The sequence below is a fragment of the Lynx rufus genome, unplaced genomic scaffold (genome assembly GCF_022079265.1).
Source record: "Lynx rufus isolate CCGP_SWC_20201006 ecotype Redwood Valley unplaced genomic scaffold, mLynRuf1.p SCAF_7, whole genome shotgun sequence".
Lineage (NCBI taxonomy): Eukaryota > Metazoa > Chordata > Mammalia > Carnivora > Felidae > Lynx > Lynx rufus.
In genome coordinates, this window is record NW_025814889.1 from 51,991,965 (window position 1) to 52,004,208 (window position 12,244).

Below are 12,244 nucleotides of genomic sequence, written 5' to 3' on the forward strand. Positions count from 1 at the left end.
ACCCAGCATGGGGTTTGAACTCACAACCCTGAGATTAAGAGTCGATGCTCTACCAACTGAGACAGCCAGAGGCCCAAAATCAGAAATTTTGGAGATGAGACCCAACAATCTGTGTAATAATAAGTCTTGCAGGGTGTTCTAATGCAAACTATTGTTTGAGAAAAATTACCTATAGTATGAGGTATATACTATAGACATCTGCCCCACACACACACTTTTTTTTTCCAGTTTGGACATGATCAGACATTTGGCCTTCAATATAGTAGATACTCAGGTGCCCTCCTATATGATTGACTTTTAGCAAATATGAACTCAAGAAGATTGTGCTACAATATTATTTCCAGGCTGGTAGATTCTCAGCTGGAGATGTTGTTTTGTATCAAAGGACAAGTGGTTGAGCACTTAAGGAGGTATACTTAACTGAATTCCAAGTGAGTTAGAGAAGGCATCCCAGAGAGCTGGGCATTCAGGTTGTTGTAAAGGGCAAATAGGAGTTAGTAAATAGAAATTGGGAGAAAGTTGTGTTAGACAAAAAGAATTTCAAAGATGAAGCATCCATTATGGTTTTATGCTTTCCTTTTGTTTTGAAGCTTAAAAAACTCAATAACTATATTCATTCAATTTTTACCCATGTATAGCATTTACAAACTCATCAATATTTAATTGATATTTTAAATGAATAATAACAGAACCATTGGCATATATTAACAATGGGATTTATATTGCTTTTCAAAACCTGAAAGACTGAAAGTTTGCATCTGAAAAGTATTTAGCAGTGGTTGCTTATTTATCCTTACATCCTATAAGTTCAGGTTGTTGTTTGGTTTTTTGTTTTTTGCTTTTAGAAATTAGCTCATGCCTCCAAAACATGTCATTTATTTATGTTTTAATAGAAACTACTAAACTAATAAGTAATAAATGTTTTAAATTTTGTAGAAAAATAGATGGGGGTTGCTCCTAGGCAAGGTGGTCCCTTTCCCCACCTCCCACACATAGTTTCTTCTCTGGATCAAATATGTGATAAAGAGAATGTGTTTAGAATCTGAAAAAAATAAAAATAATAAATAAATAAATAAATAAAAATTTGTAGACAAATGGAATATTTGGATGATGTTACAAAATAAAAATTAACGTAATTTTGATATTTTTCCTCACCCCAGTGTATAATCCCATAGGAACCCCATGACGCAGCCTGGCTGGCTAGAGAATAATCTTGGGAACTCTGCTAGCTGCCAATTCAGAAAGTGGTCCCACTGGTTACCCAGTACCATGGCCAGGAACACTGCCTGGCCATGCTCATAAAGGATGAGCATTAATAGTGCACTGGATCATGATTGTATCCTTCAGAAACACCACTCAGAGCACATTTTTAATATGTCTGTTACGAACAAAGAGAAAGAAGTAAACAGTATGTGTTCATTATGGGACTAGAACTATGTAATGAGGAAACTGAAAACAAAGATATAAAATAATTGTTGAAAATGGTGTTAGACCAATAGTAAAACTATACTATAATAAATGATTATGTGTAGATATATTGCATATACATTAATTTAAACTTGCCTACTCAATATAAATTGTATTCTATCTTTTGAATATATTTGGTTTTATGTCTTAATCAGTGAGTAATGGGAAATGTGTTATAACAGAGGCTTCTGCCCTATAGGATCAAGGCAACTTAATTTATTTCATTGGATTTCAACTACTTTTTGTGTATTTCAGAATATAGAATGCTATGCCTAACATAGGACTTGAACTCATGACCCCAAGATCAAGGGGTCCGCCAGACGTCCCTTTTTAGAATGTTGACATCTTAATGTTCTCTACTAACTCTAACATTCTCCTAAGGTCATGTCCATTAACTTATGCTATAGTCAAGGGCCTCATGGGCATGGCACTTGTCTATAAGGGAAAATGCTGAGGGGATAGTGGATGGGATTATCATCTTTGTATGCGGAAGGCTGCCTTACTGATTATACTAAAGCTGTTTTAAAGGCAATGCCTTTTCAAGGTAATTGACAAAATATCTAGTAACCATTGAAGGTACCAGGCCTTGGCCCATTTAGGCAGAGACAAGTAAGTGCAAAGTGGAGAGGCTTCTGATTTCTGGCCCCAGTGTGAAGAAGACAAGTTTTGAGATCCGTTTTTATGTGGCAGCAGGCTTCCAATAGGGAACGCTTAGATGTATCTGCTCACAGGATGAGGTCTACAGAAATGTTAGCAGAGGACTGTTATGAGAGGGAAAAGCAAAAGAGTCAGACATAACAGGTGGGTAAGACTTGCAAAGGGGCAGCTTAACACAGCAAGGCTTAGCGAATATTGCTGCCCACCACAGTCACTGCTGTACACAGGCAGATGAAAAAACCACCACACATAGAGGTCCCAGGTTTCATCACATTCACATTTGCTAATGTGGTAACCAAAGTTCTACTGTAGATACCCCAGGAAGAGATGTTTTTCTTTTGTTTTTAATCCCTATTGGTCAGTATTTAGGAAAAGGAAGGTGAAGAAACTTCAGACACCACATTGTTTTGTTCTTGGATGAATTAAGGTCTAAGAGTTGAGTGAGAATAAAAAAACAGAAGGAAAAAGAAGAGGTATTTATATCATCAAACATGAGACACTATTGTAAAATCACAGATCCTATAAATACTCTAAGTGAGAATATGTCAGCCATCTTCTCACACTGAACTCCCAACGAGGGGGATCCCATTTGTCTCTTACAAAAGGATGCCAATATTATAGATGTGCCTTCTTCTAAAGTAACACCCCCCTGATAATTTAATTGAATTCATTAGTTGCCATTTCTATACTACAAAACAAATAAAGTAGTGCTATATTAATAAAAATCAAGTCAACAAAAATTAAATGTGGGCACTAGCATAAAAGAGGCTATTTTGGAAAGCTGCATTAGTCATTCAACAAATGTTTATTGATTGCCTACATTGTATATGGTCTGGCCAGGGGTGCCTTAATAGCACCTGTGATCAATTTTTTTAGAATAAATTGAGGAGGTTTTAAAAAGTATGCTCTTGGGACACAGGGTGGCTCAGTCAGTTAAGTGTCTGACTTTGGCTCAGGTCATGATCTCACAGTTTGTGAGTTCGAGCCCCGTGTCAGGCTCTGTGCTAACAGCTCAGAGCCTGGAGCCTGCCTCAGATTCTGTGTGTGTGTGTGTGTGTATGTGTGTGTGTGTGTGTGTGTGTGTGTGTGTGTTCCCCACTCTCACTCTGTCTGTCTCTCAAAAATAAATAAACATTTTAAAAAAATTTTTTAATAAATAAAAACTATGCTCTGGGGCCTCATCCTTAGAAATGTTGATTCTCTAGGTAAAGGTTGATAGCTAGGTATCTGTATTGTTTTTTAAGAACTCAAGTGGATTTAGACGCACAGCCAGATTTGAGAAATTCTATTCCAGAAAGTCAAAAGTGGAATCAGACTAGGGCACTGCCCTAAGTAGTTTACAGTCTTTCTCAATAGTCTGTCTATGTTGATAAGTGCCAGTGGCCCCATAAAGACTTCCATAACTTCATAATTGGTTTTTCCCCCTTATTGCTAAGGAACTTTATGGGTCTTGATATAATACTCATTATATGGGTTATATGATAATAGAACAATAATATTTTGACAGGGATATCATCAGATGCTGATTAGCATTAATACCAGGTGCCTAATCACCCAGGTTCTTTGTGCATAATTGCATAATGTGGTCAGTTTTCAATTATCTTCAAATGGATTAATCATGGTGAAAGCTTTATGTGTCTCCATATGTTGGTGGACTGTTCCCTGGTTCAGTTTGTTTATATTCTAGAAATGAAAACATCGTTTAAATAAAACATTATCGGCCTAAAAGTTACATAATTTCAAAGTAAATCATGTTATTTTGAGATTTTCTAAGTTTTGCACTATTGATACACTTTTTCCCTTTTCTCATATATATCAACAAAGTTTTATCTATGTAATCATCAAATCTATAGAGTCATGGATGTAACATGAATATTTTAATTATTTTAAGTGCTATGAATGGCTTAGAGGAAATTTTTATACATATGCAAGTTTCCTTTCTGCTTCTAATAAAATAAGAGATTTAAAGTAATTTTACATTTGTGATGAATATTCCTGCAATAGAATAATCCCCATCTCTGGCCCTAGAAAAATGCTCATAAAAATACTTTTCTTCTTACCTAGCTGCTTGTCATATGGCAGTGTAGGAAAGGCAAATAATACTATTATGCCTATATACTAAAGCTCACATTCTTTTTTAGTTATATTAGTACAATTATTATTAATGTACATTTAGTACATTTATTTGTAACTAAAAATATTCTATATCACTGAACATAACCTTGTAAAGATTTTAAATTTTTTATTGGGCACTTACTATGTATAACACTCTAGACTAAGAGGATTAAATTGGTTGTAAGAGAACAAATTGGAAAGATTCAACTAATACCATATAAACTTTATTCTCAATGAGTTTATAATACAGTGATAAATACAGACATGAACATAAAGAAATATATGGCAGCGAATGGAAAAAGAAGAGAAGAAGTAGAAGATGCAGCCTGAATGTAAAACTGGACAATCTTATCTTGCTAAATCAGCTGCTATATTCCCTCCTAGCGTCATTCACAAATGTAAACAGTCTTGCTTTTTGTTGAGCAAATGAGATAAAAAGGGTGTTTTTTTTTAATTTTTGTAATCTTTATTCATTTTTGAGAGAGAGACAGAGTATGAGTTGGGGAGGAACAGAGAGAAAGGGAGACACAGAATCCGAAGCAGGCTCCAGGTTCTGAGCTGTCAGCACAAAGCCTGATGTGGGGCTCGAACTCACGAATGGTGAGATCATGACCTGAGCCGAAGCCGGACGCTTAACTGACAGCCACCCAGGTGCCCCAAAACAGTCTGTTTTAAAGTCCAATATCAGGTATCAGAGTTAGGCTAGATGGGAGACACATCTTTGGGGCTTTGGTCTAAAGACATAAGAGGGACCCAGGTAGAGCAATGCCTATAAATCTCTGTCTCTCTCTGTTTCTCTCTCTCTCTTTCTCTCATACACACACACACACACACACACACACACACACACACACACCCATATAATCTGTTGATAAAAGAAAATAGGCATAAATGGAGACTATAATTCTATGCTACCTCAATATGTCTTTTAATGAGCTTGGAAGCATCAGTTTAGATGTCCTAGTCCTGTATCTACCTGGCTTTTGTCTGTTTAGCTTTACTTTCTTCTCTGAATTAATAGAAACTTCTTTTTATCCTTTCAATGTAATTTCATTCCACAAGCAAATGATAGTTGTGATAACAGGAATTCTTTTTGCTTTAACTGTTGCTCTGTTTTGGTGGAATTGTGTTGCAAACTAAATAAGATGTTTATAAAGAACAATATACACATGAAATAATAAGTTATAGCACATGATTGCAGTACCTAAACACACATATCCCCACATCTGACTTCAGCTGAGATATATAAACAGTTCTCCTTTCTTTTTAATTTTAAAGTTATATTCACTGTAATTTCTAGCTCTTAGAAGTATTGCTGCTCATTTCTAAAAGCCTCTTAAAATAAGGAATAATATCACTTATGGTGTAGGCAATGTTATTATTTTAAGCAGAAATCCAATGTCAAAATAAATCCAAATGGGTAAATCCCATCTTAATAGTGAACATATGTTTCTTGTTCCCTGGTTGCTAAACCCAGATGTTAATTACTACATTTGTCACTACATTGCTCTTTTCCTATTTGGAGCTGGCTGGGATGACTTTGCAGGCAGGATAAATGTCACATGTGTACCATCAGTAAAACCAAGATTATTTTTCAGAGTCTAGTGAAGTGCTGATGACATTTTAGAATGAGAATTATGAAAGATTCTTTAGAAGTTCGCCGTTCTTCATAGTGTCGTTCTTCTATGTAACTCCAATATGAACATAATGGGTTGAACTACATTAAAGACTGGACATTCTGACAAGCTACCTTATGAAAAAGGCAATAAAATACAATTACTGTTCAGCTTTGATTTAAAACTCTTATGGGAATTCATTTTTAAATTCACATTTTTACAGTCTTTCACAGTGCTTGAGAGAGATAGATTTAGCTTATTGTTTTAACTCACTGAAACTAAATCTTGCAGCCAATTCTAGATGTTGGCTTGCCAGTTAATAAATGGGAATTCTTAATGTGTTATTTTAAAGAAAGAAAAAATTGATCTCAGTGTTATATTACATTACTTCTGATCTTTGCAAATACTTTAACTCTCTGTAGTCTTTGTTCGTGTAAGAAAAACACAAGTTTTGAGCAACTTTGAATTGATTAGCTTTCTCAGAAATCAATCATTTTAAATTGCAAATGGCTTAATAATATAATTGGTAAACAACATATTAATAAGAGCTCTGAACTTGACAAAAATAAGCTGATGCAGATATTAATTTTAAATTGTTCTATTGGATTTCAAATTTGCTTTTTGTTGACTGCATTTCTAACTTTCAAATGCATTATTAGACATTAAAAAACCCATATTAGTGAAACATCTACTCTAGCAAAGAAAATATGTATATAATCTTATAAAACGTTTAATAAAACCTAATGCATTGACCTGAAACATTGATATATCAAAAACCAGTAACTTTAGGGTCCCTAAAAAAGCCCAAACTCTTATTGATTTATTCACCAAATACATAATGTTCCACATAGGAGGGATAGGCCAAATATTTAACAAGTGTTAGGGCACAGACACTGACCAGGAAAAGTGCCAGCCACTAACCCACCATTAGGGCCATACAAGTCTGTATTGGCTGAATATTTGCTGTGATGGAGAAAACTATAGGCGGAGCAGTGGAGAGTGGGAGCAAACAGGAGTTTAGATCAAAATACACTAGGTTTGAGTTCCATACAAAATTTCTAATCAGAGATGTCAAGTGGAAAATTGAGTTGAGGGGAAAAGAAAGGCTGGAAATTCAAATATTGGAGTTGTCAGCAAATAATTGGTTTTCTAGGCCATAGGACTAGATGAGATTACTTAGGGTGAAATGTAAACACAGAAGAGATCTGAGGACTAGACATTGCAGCATACCAAGTTTAAAGTTTGAGAAGATGGAGAGAATCAACAAGAGAGGTTGAGAAAAAAGCAACCTCTTAGAGACCAGAAGCATTTTATGCCTGGAATCCAATAGAAAATTAAATTCAAAGAAAGCAAAATCAGCTGTTTCAAATACTACTGCTAGGTCAAAAATTGAGAATTGACCACTGGATTTAGAAAAATGGGTATCATTGGTGAATTTAACAACAGTTTGATGGGAGTGTTAGAAACAAAACTCTGATTAGAACAGGATCAAAAGGGGCGCCTGGGTGGCGCAGTCGGTTAAGCGTCCGACTTCAGCCAGGTCACGATCTCGCGGTCCGTGAGTTCGAGCCCCACGTCGGGCTCTGGGCTGATGGCTCAGAGCCTGGAGCCTGTTTCCGATTCTGTGTCTCCCTCTCTCTGCCCCTCCCCCGTTCATGCTCTGTCTCTCTCTGTCCCAAAAATAAATAAACATTGGAAAAAAAAAAAAAAAAAGAACAGGATCAAAAGAGGGGTGCCTGAGTGGCTCAGTTGGTTAAATTTCTGACTCTTGACATCGGCTCAAGTCATGATTTCATGGTTTGTGAGTTTGAGCTCCACACAGGGCTCTGCGCTGTCAGCCCAGATTTCTCTTTTGGGATCTCTGTATCTCTCTCTGCCCCTCCCCAACTCATGTGCACACGCTCTCTCTCTCAAAAATAAATAAATTTTAAAAAAAAGAATAGGTTCAAAGGAGAATATGAAGAGAGGCATTTGGGATAAAAATAGGAAATTATCCTTGCAGGGGCTTTTATCTAAGGATGAACAGGAATAAGATAATGTGCAGGAAAATGTAGGTCAAGAAATTTTGTTTACTGAAATGTTATAGCATATATGTATGCTGGTAGGAAGATCTATTGAAGAAGTAAAAACTGTTGATGAGAAAAATGAGAACTTAGCCAGAGGCCATAGTGTTAACCTTGAGTAGAGAAAAGAACATGATATCTTGTGCCCAAATCAGTGTGAAATTAAAGTACAGACAGTCCACCCATGTAATGGAGGAAAGGGTAGAAGTGAAGTAAGATGATAGATGTGTTGGTGGTAGCTTATAGAAATTCTTTTCAAGATAATGGAAGCCCTTTCTTCACTGATCGAGACAAGATCAAGGGAACAGAAGTGAGTGCCTCAGTAGGATGCAGAACAACATCAATAGGTGAGAGGAGTTAAAAAGCAAAGAAACTACCACAGGAAAGGATAATTTGTGTGAATATTAAGATAAGCATGAAATGGGGCGCCTGAGTGGCTCACTTGGTTGAATGTCCGACTCTTGATTTTGGCTCAGGTCATGGGATAGAGCCCTGTGTTGGGCTCCATGCTCAGCGTGGAGCCTGCTTAAGATTCTCTCTCTATGCCCCTCTCCCCTGCTCATATACTCTCTCTCTAAAAAAAAAAATAAGTAAAGTAAAACACAAAATTATTTCAAAAATAAATAAAATAAAATAAAATAAAATAAAATAAAATAAAACAAAACAGTGTGAATTATGACAAGAACTATTGAAGAAAATGACAATGTTCCAGTGTGGAAAATGTTCAAGAAATGAAGGTCAGTGACCTAGAGGTCAGTAGACAAGTGCAACAGCAAGGGAGGTGGGGAGGGCAGTAGAGTCAGCACACATGATCTTCAAAGCAGGGTATTTTTATAAAAGAAGAAAGACTGGAGGTTAGAAGAGCAAGGAGATGCGAGGAGGCTACCTACCCCACCACCAGGACCAGGGAGATAAAGGGAATGGGAGAGAATGCAAATGCCATTTTAGAGAATTAATGGAAAAGCACAATAGAAAATTAGAAAATACAATATGCTTAGAAAATACAATATGTTGCTGATGATATTCTCCAAAACTGGCTGCTGCCTTTTCTTTCTCCACAATGCTGCACTGTCACCTTTCTAAAAATACCTGATTGTGATGCTTTTCTGCTTAACGTTCATCAACAGGTCACAGTAGTTTCAGGTTTCTATAGAACTAGTGTGCTCTAGGACTCTGTAGCCACATCTCCCACCTGTCTCCCATATGCATTCTTCACATCTATAGGCCATTGGCAATGATAACACAGGTAACACAGGGCTTTGTTGGTTGGTTGGTTGCATTTTGTTTTTTGTTTTATTTTGTTTTTGGTACTAATTTCAATCACTGAATCACTTATGCTATCTAATATTCAGGTTTCTCACTTCTAGAATAGAGTAATTAATTTCAGAGTTTTTTGTTTTGTTTTTGTTTTAACCTGGGAGACCATTACCTTTTGAAGAACTAAGCAGAAAAGAAACATTATTCATAATGTGAGAACCTCCTGGGTATTGCAGCACATTTAGGATAAGTGGCCTTGCCCATTAATTGCCAGTTGTATCCTCTGAGACAACCAAAAATGTGCCCACACATTTTCTAGATACCTCATACTGTAGGGTAGCAAGTAAAATGCAGGCCACCCAGTTAAATTTGAATTTGAGATAAACATATCTCTTTTTAGAATAAGTATGCTGCAAATATTGCATGGACATCCTCTGGTTTTGTTTGCTATATCTGCCAGCCCTACATATGGGGAACACTGCTAAGTAGGATTATACTTAGAGTCCATGTAAAAATGGCACCTGTAATGTTGCTCAGTATACAACCTATACAACTAAATGTAGCTACACTGCTTGGGGATCAATACAAACCCAACTGAGAACATTGATCTAAGTCATCAGTAAGAACAACTTTAGTACTGACATTTCTATAACTCATACTCTATAGTGGTGTGGTGTGCTAAAAAGCAGTGGGAGGCATGCATGTGAGTAAAGCCAAGTCTGAGAAAATTTCAAAATTAATTATTTTAAGATCCAACAACACTACTTTTCCTCCCCTCTTCATCTCTTTTATTGATTTCTCCCTCCATTGACACTGAGTCATGTTTCTCCTCAAGAATGAAAACAATCTTGTTACAATAAGGAATTAGTATTTAGTATGTCACCCACACCCGGAATTACAAATGAGGATTTCAAGGATATGACAGTGTAAACACAAGGGAATAATTGGCTAGTGGTGACATTTCAGACACTAATTGGGAAGATATTCTGCCTACTATTGAAGTTTAATAACCATTGGGTGGTGAGGCCAAAATGTCGCCAGAAAAGAATAATTGACTAGTTGTCAAAAGGCCCAAGAAGGTCAAATTTTCTTCAACAAATTCTACACAGTCTGAAGTTTGACTTTAAGCTTAAAAAACAAAACAAAACAAAACAAAAAAACAAAAAACTTGATTTGGTCAGCATCCTGAATATGGATACATTTCTTGGGTATAGATTCTTATTAAGCAAGTTCACAAGAGATTAATACATAGAGATCAAAATTTGGTAGTTAACTAATTTACACTGATGCATAAAACTGCTACATAGATATCAATATATGCATTGGAAAACCAATGTATTCTTTATGTAAAAACAGATCTCAGTTCTGGTTAATAAATATTTATTAAGCAAAAATACTCTATTAGATATGAGTGAATAAATGACAGTCCCTCCTCTTGATATCCTATCGACGAGGCTAAAAGAGTAGAAAAGAAAGCACATGAAAAACCTTGGGCAAATGGGTGGATAAGTTTGGAAAGGATGGATAACGACAAAGCATGTAGGAAGACAAAGAGGTGAGAGAGCTGACACACTTGAGGAAAGAAATATAATTCAGTGTAGTTAAGCATGAAATCCTAGAAGAGAAATGGTGAGAGATAAAGAGGGGAAATGAGCAATATCCCAAGCAAGAAAGGTCTTACAAGCCTTGTGAAGCAGTTGGCCTGTTTCATAAAAGCAATAAGGAGCCACTGCTGGGTTTTAAGCAGTTAACTGTTAGATATTTATTTTGAAAGATCAGTTTGACTATGAAGTGGAAAACAGATTGGATTAAAGAGTAGCAAAGTAAGAGTTGGGAATCCCTGCTGTAATTTAGGTGAGAAGTGAGGATGTTGGAACTCAGAAGCATACCTGGAAAGAAGAAATGGGTAGTTGAGATATTTAGGAATTCAATAGGGGACTTAGCAATAAATATTATGTGTGGAGTAAGGAACAATGGAGAGTCTAAAAAATACACTCTATTTTGAGCCTGGACATAGGAAGAAGTAGCAAATTGAAGGCAAAGAAAATGCAGTTATTGGTGCACTTTTTGGTTGTAATTGTCTTTAGAAAAGTCAAGGAGGCCAACAAATAGGTGTTTTGATACAGAGGGCTGAGGCTCAGGAGACAGATCTGGGATAAAGGTTTAGATTGGTGCATCATTGTAGAAGCTGCCAAAAGGGATAACATCACCCAGAAAGAATGTGTCAGGAATGAGAGAGATGGCCTGGAAGTGAACAACACTAGAACTTAAATTATAACCAAAAGGAAAAGGAGCCTGAAAAAAAAAAAGTCCAAAAAGAGATGACGGGACAAATGGAAGCAAAACTGAGACAACCTAGTATCATAAAAACAAATGATAGAGAGTTTTTCACTAGAAATAGAGTAGCTATATAACAGCCAAGAAAATCCCCATCAGATTTGGTGGGGTGGGGTGGGCGGGAGACAAGAAAAAAGAAAAAGTTGTTAGAGATGATGTTATAAGCATTTTTGGAGAATGATTAGTGGGGGGAATCCTGAGTGCTGTAGACCATAGAGTAGAAATTGAAGAAGTGAAACCAGTATGAATGTTGGTAGCTCTTCTCATAGGTTTGTGTCAAGGAAGGGAGGGGGCAGAAATAACAGGATTCGAAAGGGGCATTAGTGACAGGGTATTATTTACGTGTGAGTGTACTTTGTGTGGTTTGACTCTTCTGTTTGCTAGTTGTTAAAATGGAGAGACTACTTTATGCTGATGAGAAAGAAAGGAAGAAGGTAAAGTTACTAACGTATAGATTGAGATATTCCACAAGGTTCCTAAGGAGGAAGAAATAGAATCTAGGACATAGATGAAGGGATCAGCATTGGGTGCTGTCTTGCTTACCTAGGGCTGCTATTACAAAGTACCACAAGCTGGATGATTTAAAGAACAGAAATATGTTGTCTCTTGTTTTTGCAATATGAAAGTCTAAAGTCAAGGTGTCAACAAGGTTGTTTCCTTCTGATGGCTGTGAGGGAAGAATCTATTCCAGGCCTCTCTTCTTGACTTATAAAAGGCTATCTTCTGCCTATG

The 12,244-nt window shown here is 36.4% G+C and overlaps 1 protein-coding gene across 2 annotated transcripts in view; it reads left to right on the plus strand.

The window, feature by feature from the left end:
- Positions 1-12,244, plus strand: part of PIK3C2G (phosphatidylinositol-4-phosphate 3-kinase catalytic subunit type 2 gamma) — a 337,991-nt gene that overhangs the window by 284,213 nt on the left and 41,534 nt on the right. The window lies entirely within an intron of this gene.